We start from the raw sequence: 14746 nt of genomic DNA, 5'->3' as shown, positions 1-14746 counted from the left end.
TCTTGTTGTCCACCTCTTCCAATCCATCGTCCTGGAATGGTGTCATTCAGGTAATGCCAGACCTCCAAGTGGAAATGAGGTGGGGCACCATCTTGCATTAAAATGAAGTCAGTGCTCAGTGGCATTAACTAGTACTTTTAGACAGGCTTTTAAACTTTGAACTTTCCTCTTTCCAGTGATGTGTGAAATGTGCTTCTGTCTTATACATTTTGTTTGAAATAAATTTTTGAAATCTACTCTTTGATTTTGAATAGCTCTGTATTAGACTGACTGGTCACAGAAGAAGCATGCAACCATAAATGAACCTTTTGATGTGCAGTATCAGCAACAAATAAGATAAATCCACTATAAAATAAGAGACCAGTGTGTTTGCCTCATATTTATTCTTTTGGCAAATTTACATCATAACACAACTTTCTCTACTCATTGCTCTAATGCAAGGTTAATAATAATAGAAATATTTTATTTGCACCAAAATTGAAATTCTGTTCCGTTAGTGTGAGTTTTTTTTAATAAAAGCACAAGAGTGACCCCCAACTCCAACATTGCATAACAGTTTTGGATGCAGAATACCCCATAGTTAGTAATATTCCTTGCTTTCCACCCCATCAAGTTTAAAAAAATAAAACAATCATTTTTGTTAGTTTAGCACTTTACAATCGCAAAATCACATGCAAAACTAATTTTAGGGGCAAAACTGAAGACGAAACAAACCATTGTTTTCCTCCTCCCTTATTATTTCAATACATTTTACGCATTTCTCTTTTTTATGATGTCTCTAGTCATCTTGTTGTTGATGAAAGGTCATCATCATAACCCACTCTGTAAGCTACAGATCACATTTCTACCATACACTGCTTCCTTTCTTTCTCTTGGTATTACAATAGGCAACAACACACTATCACCTTCACCTTATGTCAGGAAAGTCGATGGGACCCTGGACAAGCCTCTGAACTTACCACATACAAGACACTTTTACAGAACATCTGTACAATCTCATCACTATGTATGCTACTCGACTTAAATTTTTGTTTGGGCTTTACAATTTACAAATAAGCTTTTGCTTTAATGTTTTGTTAGCTTCCTTTTCAAATCTATCCAGTGTTTGGATTACAAGCATACTGCAATGTCTTTCTAAATATGTTATCAGCACTGACATTACAACGCCCAATTACATGCCTAACATCAAATGTAGTTGTTATAATCAGTACCACTGAGTCATGTATGGAGTTGTCCTGGGAAGTACTGGACATCTTTTCTTACTAGTTACAGTATACTGTTAGTTTTCATCTGGCCTTGGGGCTAAGACTAGTACTACACTTCTTTTTCAGTAATTTAAATTGTGTTCACAGTTACTTATTTACTTTGCACTTGCAATGTATTGTATGTACTAAAAGATATGTTTATTTTGTATGTTTTCTTAGATAAAAGCAACTGCCAGGCAAAGAAGAATAATCATGATAAAAATAATAAACAGATGAACTAGACTCTTATTTACAAATTTTAAAAAGAGAGAAGCTGTAATGGCCACATTTTTCATTACTTATACACCATGCTCACTTCTGTACTTGCATACAATATAATAATGTTTATTAACAAAACAATAAAACCCTTCTTTATGATTAGTTTGCCTTGAGCATGTGCTTATTTTTGATTTTATTATATTATTGTATTAGAAGTGGTATTGCTTATTCAATGGTTGCATTTGAGCCAAGAGAAGTGAGCCTGATTTTCCATTTGATGATAAAATTTTGCAACATTTTTTTTTTATTTCATAAAGTGTTTTTTCAGCCAAGGTATAGTATGATATTGTTAGGGTGAAGTTCATAAGAGGATTATGTGTAGTGACTAATTTATGCTCGTTACTAAGTATTTATTAATACGTATGTCTGTTCTTCCATTCTGTTTTCTAAAGCCTTTACAGAATAGGAAGAGGCTCATCCAGCTATGGATCAGGAGTCTGGGTGTCTGTTTTAAATGAACTCTTTGCAATGTTCCTCGCTAAAAAAATCACATGCAGTAGACACTATTCTCAGAAATTTGACAATCATTTAATTAACATCTTTTATCATTATGGAAACCTGGAGCTCTTACAAACTACATCTGTCATCTCTGCAGGCAACATTATACTTAATGCTCTATCTGATGTGGGAGGACCAGAACACAAAGGAACAAGTTTTCATGTCTCAAGCATCTATGCAGTTCTTGGTTTTTAATGAGCTTGGAAATTTTCCACAATGCACTTTTGGAGCACCAGGCTTCAGCACCTTCAAAGCATCCACAAGCACCAGTGCAGGTATAAGCGGAGCTAGTGAAAGCAGTGCTTATTTTTCAATGGACTATTCAGCACTTTTGACATGCACAGTATGACATGTGTCAAGGCTTTGAAGTAGCTTTATTAAAACTAACTGTGGTTATAGATATTTGTTGAAGTTTCTTTTAATATAAAATAAAAAAAATCTGTCTTAAAAATCCCCAGTGACAAAAATAGCTGTAGGCACTCAACAAATCTACAAAAGACAAGAACTCACTGGGCAAGGCAGACCATTTAAAAACTTCTGCCACATCTACAGGTACATGTGAAAAATGAACATCAAAGTCAAAATGGTTGACTGTCACCATTGTGTTTTGTTTCATCCTCCCTCAGTAAAAGGGTGATAGTTTACTTTAAAGCTGTATTTGGATGTTTTAGGAAATTAGTGAGGTAAATTTGATTGATTAAATTTCACGTAATTATATCACAAATGTATCGTTTTGGATATCTATGCATTTTCAGTGTGTGTTTTAAATGCTTTTCGGTTGCATGGAGAGATATCATCATTAATAAAACATGTGGAACAAATCAAACTGAAGAACAGATGATAATTGAAAATGATTAGAAAAATTTCTGTAGTTATATGGTTATAATCTTGTGATTGGTAATGTTAATGATGGCTAACAACTTCTGACCTTAAGCTGCAATCACCCAATCAAACTTGGTTTGCAGCCTTCTAATTGCAAGTTATTGGTTTTTTATTTTCTTTGTTTTAAAAAATATAATTTACAATCAATTATCTCACAACATTATAGCTGTTGAGGCACAGTGGCATGCAGTTGCTTTTACAGCTCCAGTGTTCTGCGTTCATGTCCTGTGGAGTCAGTGTGGTTGCCCATCTAAGACTGGTTCCTGACTGGTGCTTAATACTGCTGGGATAGGCATCAGCCCCATCAACCCTGATACAGAAATAATAAATGTAAGCATTACAGAGACTGGCGGCATATTACCTTGTTGGTCAGACATGCAAGTTAGAAGTTCACTGTATTCTGTAACACTGTTACTACTACTAATACAACTAAATGTAGCAGATTCTGCCATTAGTTTATCCAAGGACATCTATATCTATAAAATGAGTTGTGTCACACGATTACTCGATTGATCCTGGCCTTAATTGAAAGTTTATGACATGATGTGTGCTGGTGAAGCAGAAAATGTCACTAGCAGAAACTTCTGCATAGTTATTGGGGTTTGCATCTTGTATAGGCAAACTGATCGAGAATGTGGCAGATAGCAAAAGTAGAGTGGCAGCATACTGTATTCTGAGCATGAAGCAAATTGCAGAAGCCGATTAAGTGATAGGAAGAAAAAGAATGGCAGCTGCATATCAAGCACATGCAGCACAGCAGCCTGCTGATACTTGTGAACTACTAAGACTGGTGGTCTGTGTGTTTTCTAGATTAAAATATGAAAATATATAAACAAAATACAATTGTGTAAAAAGATATAACACTAGGCATTTACTGTAAGTAAGAATTTTTGGAGCATGTTAATAATCTATTTTTTATCAACTGTGCAAGATATTTATTGTTATAAAGAACAAAATTAAAAAACAACAAAAAAAGTTTTACAAAATATAACATTACAAGTATGTAATTCCTAAACTTCTGTGCCTTCCCTTTCTAGTTCTAAATTGGACTTAAAAAAATTCAGACGTGAGCGTCAGTAGGCTTTGCACCCTAGGAACCAAGTTACCTGCACTACTGCATAGCATTTCAGTAATTATTTACCACTCTGACGCTGATCTTTCTGATCATAAAATAGGTCATTACGATAGCAATTGGTGAGAATAATTCATAATTAATAGCAGAATTATGGTATTTGAAGGTTCCTCTGGAGTGCCTCTTTCTCTTGCACGATTTGGCTCAAAAACTACATCGTCATCTCATAACAGGCTTCAGTTTCAAGTGTTGGTATTTTTCCATCCAGCTCTTTTTGCTGTAGACCATCCTCAAGAAACTATGACACACAGACAGACAGATACACACCCTTAATGGAAATATTGATGTTTTTGGTATCGGGGGGATGCAAAAATGTTGAAATTTGTCAAAAACCAGAGACTGAAATTTTGGAGGCCCAAAGCAAAAACAGGTTAATATTATGATGAGACAAATAAATGAGGGATCACTTATTTCCTTTTAGTAGTTTTTTTCATCCCATTTTCATGTGCCAGTTTCAATGGTGCTAGTCCTCTTATGGATATTTAATTTCTTTCACACCTCCTATCTAACATACCCATTTCTGTGAGGACCTTGAAGCTGTGAGAAAAATGGCAAATTCTTTCATGGTACAAGGCCAGAGTTAGGCTCAAAACTCCATAAATTTGAAAATAAGGGATGAGCTGTCCATGGACAGAATGATGACTAGATTAGGTGCCATTCTCTGAGTACTGCTATAATTCTTTCTGACTGCTCTGTGCACACAGGTACTCCATCCAGCATCTCATGTTATTGACATAATCAACACAATTTGTCAACTTGCCCTTTGTCTGTTTCTTTAGGCTTGCGTGGTGCAATTTATCCTTATAATGCACACCGTTCAGTCTTACCTAAATAATAATAGTTCTTGAGCAATAAATCGATCACAACTATGACTGACTGATGTGTTTATTTTTGTGCCTTCTTTTATTGTTACCATGTCACCTGAAAACAAAGGTTACATTTTTTGAAGGACAACAGCTTATTGAAAGATTTGTGAAAGCTATACTATGTGCCTCCCTCAAGCTATAAGCAGCCTCAGTTCTTGCCGTTGACTGCTGCTTTTATATATAGTTTTCAGAATGACCCAGCAACTCCATTCCCATTGTGAAGTATTGGCCCAATTTTGTAAATAATGTTTCCTGACACCCAGAAGTCCTCTGTGGATTAGATAGAGATGCTGATAGGGTGCTAAGTGATTAAGTGCTGAATGAAGGAGGATGTACAGCCCAGATGACTGAAACAGTAGTGCACAATTTATAAAAGGTCTGTCTTTCTCTTTCTAAAGCAGGTTTTTCTGGAACAGCAGCTAAGAATTGTCATTCAGCATATAATATCTGAGATTACTGTAAGATTATTAACTTAATAAATTAAAATATTATGCCTACCTAGCTATAGCCACATATTCACTGTTGTCGTGACATTAAGTATAAATTAATTTTCTGTTGTCATCAACAGCTGTGATTGTTAATATTTCATTAGTGAATGTCCAATTTTTCTAGGATACTCTCACTTCTTTTTCTGTGACTCTGATAGTGCAGAGGAATAAGCAGTTAACATGCTAAACTTTCTTTTTCTTGCATTTATAAGAGTAGCACACAAAGCAGTTAATAGCTTTATGCATTTCTTGTTAGTCTTAAATTGTCCTTACTTACTCGGTCCTTGTGGGAAGTGGGAGTTAGACGTGTACATGAGTCCTTCATCTCAAATACATGGCACAAGGTGCTAACAGATGTTTTCTTTTTTTGTTTTGTGGGAGGCTGCATTTTTTTTAAAGTGGCCTGTTGGATGGAATACATAATCTACAGTTCTCTTCTCAAAGTCAGGATGCTCCTCCAAAATCTCTCTTATAAAATGGCTGATGATTTTCTATGATGTCTACATGCCTTTAGGATAACTTGTGGGAAACATTGATCAGCCTTACAATATCCTTTAAGTAAAGCAGACACAGTTAAAAGTAGATGTTGAGGTTAAGGAAATACCATAATAAGCAAAACTGAAAAAAGTAGAACCCTGTGAAGTAGTTCAGTTTCTACAGAACTTAAGCTTGATGTTTTTTTGAAAAATACTTTGGAGTCAGAATAAAACAACTTAATGTCTTCCCCATGTAACAATTACATGAATTTATGAAAACTGCACAGATGCCTTATATATAATAATTAATAAGACGAAAACCTTTGTACAGTATACCCCTCATGGAGTAAAATACCCCACCTGGCTTCTTCTTCTTCTTTTGACTGCTCCCTTTAGGGGTTGCCACAGCAGATCATCTTTTTCCATATCTTTCTGTCCTCTGCATCTTGTTCTGTTACACCCATTACCTGCATGTCCTCTCTCACCACATCCCTAAACCTTCTCTTATGCCTTCCTCTTTTCCTCTTGCCTGGCAGCTCTATTTTTAATATTCTTCTCCCAATATACCCAGTATCTCTCCTCTGCACATATCCAAACCAACGCAATCTCGCCTCTCTGACTTTTATTTCAAACCATCCACCTGATTTGACCCTCTAATGTACTCATTTCTAATCCTGTCCATCCTCATCACACCCAAAGCAAATCTTAGTATACTTAACTCTTCCACCTCCAGCTCTGTCTCCTGTTTTCTGGTCAGTGCCACCGTCTCCAACCCATATAACAATGCTGGTCTCACTACCGACTTGTAGACCTTCCCTTTCAGTCTTGCTCATACCCGTCTGTCACAAATCTCTCCTGACATTCTTCTCCACCCATTCCAACCTGCCTGTACTCTCTTTTTCACCCCTCTTCCACAAACACCACATGACTAATTCCATTTATTGATTGTCTGCTTGGTCTGTCCTTGTGAACATGGCCATGTCAAAGTAGGGTGGGGCATGCCTGAATTGGTCCATTAACAATCTATAAGTCCTCCTGGAAAAAATCCAGGTTGCCTGCAAGTTAAACACTCTCCAGGGTTATGCTGGTTCTATTCAGGGTCCCTTTTAATAAGTCCATGTCAGGTTCATTGCTAGAGGGAGGCTTCAACTATTGTGCCAGGAAGAATGAAAGGACTGGGAGATAAACAGGAGGTAAATACTGCAGCTGAAATCAGAAAACTGGTAGCTAAATGAGAATCTACCAACAAAACTGAAATGTGAAGCAAAATTCAATGTTGAAAAAATCTGAAATGGATAGAAAATTTCTAAGCTTAAATAAACAAGAATCTCAAACAAACTTGGTATTTCTTTGTGGAATCAGTACAACTGCATAAAGAAGTGACTCCAGAGATTGACCTTTATAACCCCACAACTCCTAAAATTGCTTGATTCATAAACTCTGACGTTGCTTTTATTAGTTGCATAGCAACCATCAAACAAAGAATCTCTTGAAGGAAATAGAATGGTGTCACAGGGGAACACAAATAAACAAATAATAATGTCATTATTATACTCACTAAAACATAAAATGACCCTCAAAACAATCATCCAAAATTGTATTTTTTGAAGTATTGGTGACAAAAACACTTAACGTTATTACACCAAGAATAAAAAGCCTTAATCAGATTCTTTATAGAACCAGAATACACTATTTTGGATTTGGAGGATCTCTTCACATATTGCCAATCCTCTTACTCTTTCACACAGGCTATCAGTTATTCACAGAAATCTCATTTTCACCTACCTATTTAGAGCCTTCCAGGACTTTCATCTTGAGAGAAGAGTGTTTCTGCAAGGTTCAGGTAAATGTTCAAATGCCCTTTCCACTCCTTTAGATTTTATCAATATTGCTACTAACTGCCTGGGATATGTTTGTCCTGCCACTTCTGTGGCATCAAATTATTTGCCAAAACATCTTTGCAATTATCCAACATTCCATTACTTAAATGACTTCCACTCCTTCTTAAAAATTTAGTTTTAGTGATCTTTATAACCTTCTTGGATTGTCTGTATATCTGAAAAACACTTGCAGACAAACCAGGGAAAACCTTCTTTAACTTTAAACAATTGACAGCAACTTCTGCTGTATCCATCCATCCATTAACCAACCCGCTATATCCTAACTACAGGGTCACAGGGGGGTCTGCTGGAGCCAATCCCAGCCAACACAGGTTGCAAGGCAGGGAATAAATCCCGGGCAGGGCGCCAGCCCACCACAGTCTTCTGTATCTATCTATCTTAATGATCAATACTAAATTTGTAATAAATATTCCTTATCATGAGCTCTGACTTGTTCATGGTTAGACAGAAAGGATAATGGAATACATTTCTCCCAGTCATATTACTCCAGCTGCCGATTATTCCCCATGCAGTTTCAAAAAACTTTTTTGAGTGAAGTCTAGATGATCTACTTGTGAGTCTCAATCCATAAATTGTCTTCAAACAAGAACTTCAGCCTACTATACTTGGATGGGTCCAGCTATTCTTTTTCTTTTGCATAATAATGTATTTAATTTATTTTAAATATTTTGTCAGTTTCCTAGGGCTCCCCAGAAAGGAACTGAAAGTTCTTGTTGGAAGATCCAACTCAATAATCATGTCTAAAATATGTATAAATTACCCTTCTGGTTGCATGACCTGAGTTGTTATAAGGAAGAACAGTTCCTGATAAGCAGCTGTACAGGAAGGTACTCCGCAAAGATATGGAGAATGATTTAAACATCAAGTCTATAATGAAGATTATAAAGACAAGAAAAGGATTTAGAACTGTGTCACTATTAGCAAAGAGAGTAAAACTGAAAAGAACAATACTATGAATTTGTTTGATCTTCAGTTGCATTTGTGGTGTTATTCGCTACTAACAACAGCAATATTTATTCATATAGCACGTTTTCATACAACAACGTAACTCAAAATTCTTTACAAGATGACAAAAACAAATTTCCAAGGAAAGAAAAAAATTAAGATTAGGCAATAACATTAAAGAATAAGTAACAATAAAACAAGGTAATGTTAGCTAGCTGGAAGGAGAGAAAAAAAAACAAACAAAAAACTCCAGTTAGGCTGGAGAAAAAAAAACCTGCAGGGGTACCAAAGGCAAAAAGACCACCAGCCCCCACTGGGCATTCTACCTAACACTGATATTCTTAAATCAAAACTCTTGGTTTTCAGGCTTCACATACAGGATTTGATGAAGTTGGCCTCATGGCCTTCATTCCATCATCTCAGGTGGTTGCATGTTGCCTTGATCAGGTGGTGGAGGCACAGTTCATCACCACAGAAGAACCAGAAAAAACAGCAGAGAATAGTGGATATTAGTACAGACAGCAGATCCATGAAGAATATGATAACTCTATGCCCATATAGTCTATTAGGAATACCACTGATTAGTAGCTTCAAAAAGTCAAATTTTTGCATTTTTTAAACTGTTCCATAGTATTAACCTGGCAAACTTATAGGTAAAATATTCCAGATTTTTGGCACATAACAGCAAATGGCTGCCTCACCGTTTCTTTTTAATTTGGCTCTTGGAATTATAAGCAGAACTCCATTCAAAGATCTAAGGTGATGATTGGGAGGGTAGGGGGACAGGCATTCCAAAATATAGGATGTAGGCTTTATAAAACATTAGTGGCATTTTAAAGTCAATTCTGAACAACACAAGTAATCAATGTAATGATGCTCAGACTGTTGAGATGTGCTCAGATTTTCTTTTGCTAGTTAAGATTCTGTTCGCTGCATTCTGCACTAACTGTAACTGATGATGTCTTTCTTAGGTAGTCCTGTTAGGAGTGCACTACAGTAATCTATTCGACTAAAAACAAAAGTATGAATTAATTTTTCAGCGTCTTGTAAAGCTATAAGAGGTCTATTTGCTATATTCCTTAAGTGAAAGAATGCTATCCTTGTAATCTAGTTAATGTGTGATTTAAATTGTAGGTCTGAGTTGATGATTACAACTAAATTCTTTACCTCTGCCTTCATTTTTAAACCTAAGGGATCAAGTTTATTTCTAATGTTTTAGATATATCCTTGTTTGCCAATCACTAATATTTCTGTTTTCTCCTTATTTATTTTGATAAAGTTACTACTCATTTAGTCAGAAATACTGGTAAGACATTGGATTAGACAGCCAAGAACATCAGGGTCATCGGGCTCTATTGATAAATAAAGCTGTGTGTCATCTACATAACTGTGGTAGCTCATCTTGTGCTTTGAAATAATCTGGCCTAATGGAAGCAGACCCAGAATAGGTCCTTGTGGTACACCATATTCAGTATAATGTGTCCCTGAAGTAAAATCACCACAACTAAGAAAGAATTTTCTACCTGTTAAGTAAAACCAATTTAAGACACTGCCAGATCGGCCTACCCACTGTCAAAGACGATTTATAAGAATACAGCGGTTTATGGTGTCAGATGGTACACTCAAGTCTGAGAGAACAAGATATACAGTCTCTGTCCACATTAATTTGCAAATCATTTACTACTTAAACCAGAGCAGTTTCTGTACTATGGTTTGTTCTAAAACCTGACTGAAATTTGACAACAATATAATGCTTATTCAAGTAATCATTCATCTGCTTAATAACTGCCTTTTCTAGAATTTTACTTAAGAAAGGCAGGTTAGAAGTTGATCTAAAATTGCCAAAAAACAGAGGAGTCGAGATTACATTTCTTGAGCAAGGGTTAAACAACTGCAATTTTTAGGAACTTTGTCTAAGGAATTTATTTTTTAACCAAATGGAAAATATAATATTCTGAGAGATATAGAAACAAAAACATGAAAAATTGCAAATGTGAGGCAGATGGAATATCTATCAAGTTAACCTTAAGTTAAGTTACAGAAGTTAGAGGTGTCATGATTTTTTAGTTTTAGCCCCCTGTATTAATATCTTTGTGTTTCCATGATGAATAATTTCATTTTTCATATCACCGTTTGTTTTTGTTATTGATATGATGGAAACATCACAGCAGTGTCATATTGTTTATAGTGATGATACCCATTAGCACCACACATGGTTGCACTTGATGTGATGTCATTGGCTCCCCATCATTGGTAGAGCACTATTATCAGTGTTGTGCATGAACTAGTTCAAAAGAGGGCATCCATTGAACAAGCTCATTTTTGCTAAGAATAGTGAACTTAACGTAACGTATTTGTAAGTGAAGAACTTGAACATGAGCTAGTCCAGTTTTATGTGACATTCTGGATCTGGTTTAGGTCCAGATTAAACATTTTGCCTTACCCTGTAATGTAGGGGTGGAGCCGAGTCTGAATAAGGTAATAGTGGATTTTTACGAATATTTATTTCATACGAATTTTTTGCCATTTATTTGTATTCAGAAAAAATATCATAAAATCAGAAAGGCACTGTTTGTGTCTACATGCTTGTGCTTAAGCTGACATGAGCATGCAGTGAAGCTCTGCTTTCGCTTTTAGGTTTTTCTTACTTGCCAGTGAAAGAGAAGGGTATTTTTTCTTGATTTAGTTATTGGAAAAAAAAATCTTGCTGAATCAAGGACTAAAGAGGATAACAGAAGAGAGTCTTGCTCTTTGTTACTACAGGCATGGATAGTGGGGGAAACAAAATGGAAAGGCCATGGCGGGAGCATAAGGTTAGAACAGGCAAGGGGTGTGCCCTCCCTTTCAATACTATAACAAATGATTTTAAATCATTATTTTTTTCAGTTTCAGCACAAAAAGATTATAAATTATGGGTAGAACTTAATTTGTATTGTCACTATTCTGTATGTCCATAAAATGCTGAAAACAACAAAGCATGAACTTCAACAATTTAAGGATAGAAACAACTTTAAGAACAAAGGCTTGAATTTCAGGATCAAAGATAGGTAGTGTTTTAATATATATCACTTTCCATGCACAAAAATATATCTTGGGTTAATTGAAAACTAGGATTCTTTATGTTTGTAGAAGAATATGTGAGAGGCTTGTGGTATGGACATGGACTGTGTAGCAAAGGTCACCCTTTGACTCAGCCAATGCAGCAAGCAACCACATGGAAGACCCAAAGAGCGATGGCTCAACAGAATCAAGGAGGACATGTGACAGATTGACGTTGACTTGGAAGACACCCTAGATCGAAAGAAGTGCAGGAAGGCACAGGACAAAAGCTAGGAATGAATCTGAAAATATTTGCAAGCTTTTAGGAAACCTAGACACATTTCCTAGCATATTTTATTTTAATGGCTTTATATTGTGATTTCTAAAATACATTTATGAAGGATCAGGATTGCTCTGTTCTTATCAAGGCAAGTATGAACAGTAAATCTGTGTAGATTTGAAATGAGTTTCTATTTATGGTGATGGGATGAGGACATGGCGACATCAAGTAGTAAGTAGCACTGTCAAGCATATTGTGTTTCTACCTTCTTTCTATAAGACTGCAGCTTACATTTGTTCTCTCTTGTACAAGTCATTGATCATAGTGGGAATTTTGATTGGTTAAACTAAAAGGGCTATTGCAACTGAATGAATATTAAGAAAATAAAAATATGTTTTTAAGAAAGCTGTTTATCCAACCTACAATAAGTCAATTCAAGATTCACCAAATGTTTCAGAGTCAGGATTTGAAACTAGTCAGAATGCTTATTTTCACCACTAAATGACTTGTTCCATGCAAATATGGTTTACAGTATGAAGTGCTTTCCAACATTTATGCAAAATGTTTTATTAAACTAACATCAACCCTACTTAAAGATTCATTTTCTTAGATGTTTCCATGTAGTTCATTCCCATCACACCTGGAATAATAGCAAGTCATTGTGAGTTTTGCAGTTTCCGATCATCGCTCATTGTCACATCATTAACACAATGCCTCATACGCCATACAAGCATGGCGTAACAACAATCAAGTTCATTTGTATTTCCTAAAAGAAATCCTTTTGCTTGTGCATTTAATTTTTTTTTGTTGGAACAACTTAGTGTTTGCTTCATTTGACTTTGATTCTTATTTCACATATTGAGTTGTCTTTCCGTTTCTGAGCACCGCTAGTTTCTGGTTACATATTCACTTTATGATTTTTCCCCTCTGCTTTTGGCATAAGAATGTCCATAACAGAAAAGAAAACTTTCTAAAATCATTCCATGATGATGTCACCATCATAATGTTAAAATAATAAACAACAAGAAAAATAATAAAAAATTGTAAAAATACAATAAAAAAATTCCAGGGAAGTTCTAATGCAGATTCATGATAATTTGTATTCTGGCTCCTGGAATCACAAATTGATGATGATATTAAAGTGTGTATTCAAAGTTATTTGATTCGATGGCTATGTAAGTGCAGGCATGTGGTATTCTGCACCTTTCAGACTGGTGATTTGTTTAGAAAAAACAAAGAGAGATGCAACTCCTCCTTTGAACATAGAAACAGAAAGAAAGAGAATGAAATAAATCAGAACAGAAGTGAAGAAAATGTTTTTTGTTTTTTTTTGATAAGCAGATTTATGTTTCAACCAGGGCTGCATCCTTGAGTCAAGTTTATTTTTTGTTGATTTAATTTTTCTGCTGTCATTTTAGTCTAATATTGTGTAATGAGTGCTGTTTTGGTTTATTTGGTCTGTTTTGTATTTATGTAATATTATCTTGTTTATTAGTTTGTTAAGAATTTATGTAGCATTTTTATTTGTTATCTGTCCTGTCTTCAACAGGTGGAGCCTGGTGTTGCTCCTTTTTTCTGCCTTATTTTTGTAATTTTAAACCATTTAAAGCCTCAACTCACTTTTTAGGTATACAGTATGCAGGCCGGTAGCCTTCCATGTAAGTATGGGATTAAACCCTAAGGGGGTGGGGCCTACTCTGCGTGCTCCCCGCTTTAAACTTGTTAACTCCACAATGCCTCAAAATGGTTGCTATTTGTTGCTGTGAAGCTGGTCATGTTTCATGAAATGGATGCAGTCTGTACCTAGTGCTGAAAATAATCACCAAGCAGTAATCAATGCATTTCTGTGACTTGAGGTTTAAATGAGAGAAAAATTGTAGGAAAATATTAAAAGATTAAACAAGTTCAATCAGAATGTACATTTTATATTAAAGTGTAATGAGAGAGAGAGAACTGAGTGAGGAGTTATTTATATGTTTATGAGCAATGACATCTATTGGGTAAATGTACACATTTATCAGCCTATTTAAAAATATACAACATAGCCACCTTAGTCTGGTTCGATGCTTTACTATCTCACCCAGCCAACCTTGAACTTGTACAAGTAAAAGCTACCTAGAAGTACCAATGGAGTTCAGAGTCTACGGTCTTCACTAAAGTGGATTAGATATGCTTGTCCCTGATGATCTGTCGCTTCACTATGTCTTCAACACCTCTGTGTTTTAACTTAACCCAGCATTGAGGCCCTTCAATGCACGTTTAACATAGTGTTTGAGCGTCTATTCCTTATGGTTTGAGTGAAGACAGAATAGTATACTTGTTAGATGTTATTAGTTATTTTAATTGTGGGTATAAAAAACATTCCTGAGGGAATACATGTCACATTCAAATTATACTGTATGCTATGCAGTGTCTGCATTATTAATGTTAAGACCTTCCATAATGATGCGGTGTCATCATGCTTTATTTTGGCCACCCAACAAGGCAGAAGCCTCAGTTTCAGTTTTTCTTCCTGACCTTGTTGCATCATCTAATTAGGAATTCTGCATTTCCCAACATGTTTCAGTTTTTCCCAATCAGAAACACACATTTCTTAGAATACAAAGCCCAATATCAAATACTACTTCCCACAACCCTTTAACACACAAGAACCACTTTTTGCTTCAAAATCAAATAATTCAATTAAAACTGCACACACACAGAACAAACACAGTTC

Source organism: Polypterus senegalus, chromosome 5 (assembly GCF_016835505.1).
Source record: "Polypterus senegalus isolate Bchr_013 chromosome 5, ASM1683550v1, whole genome shotgun sequence".
NCBI lineage: Eukaryota > Metazoa > Chordata > Cladistia > Polypteriformes > Polypteridae > Polypterus > Polypterus senegalus.
Note: the sequence above shows the minus strand (reverse complement) of the source record.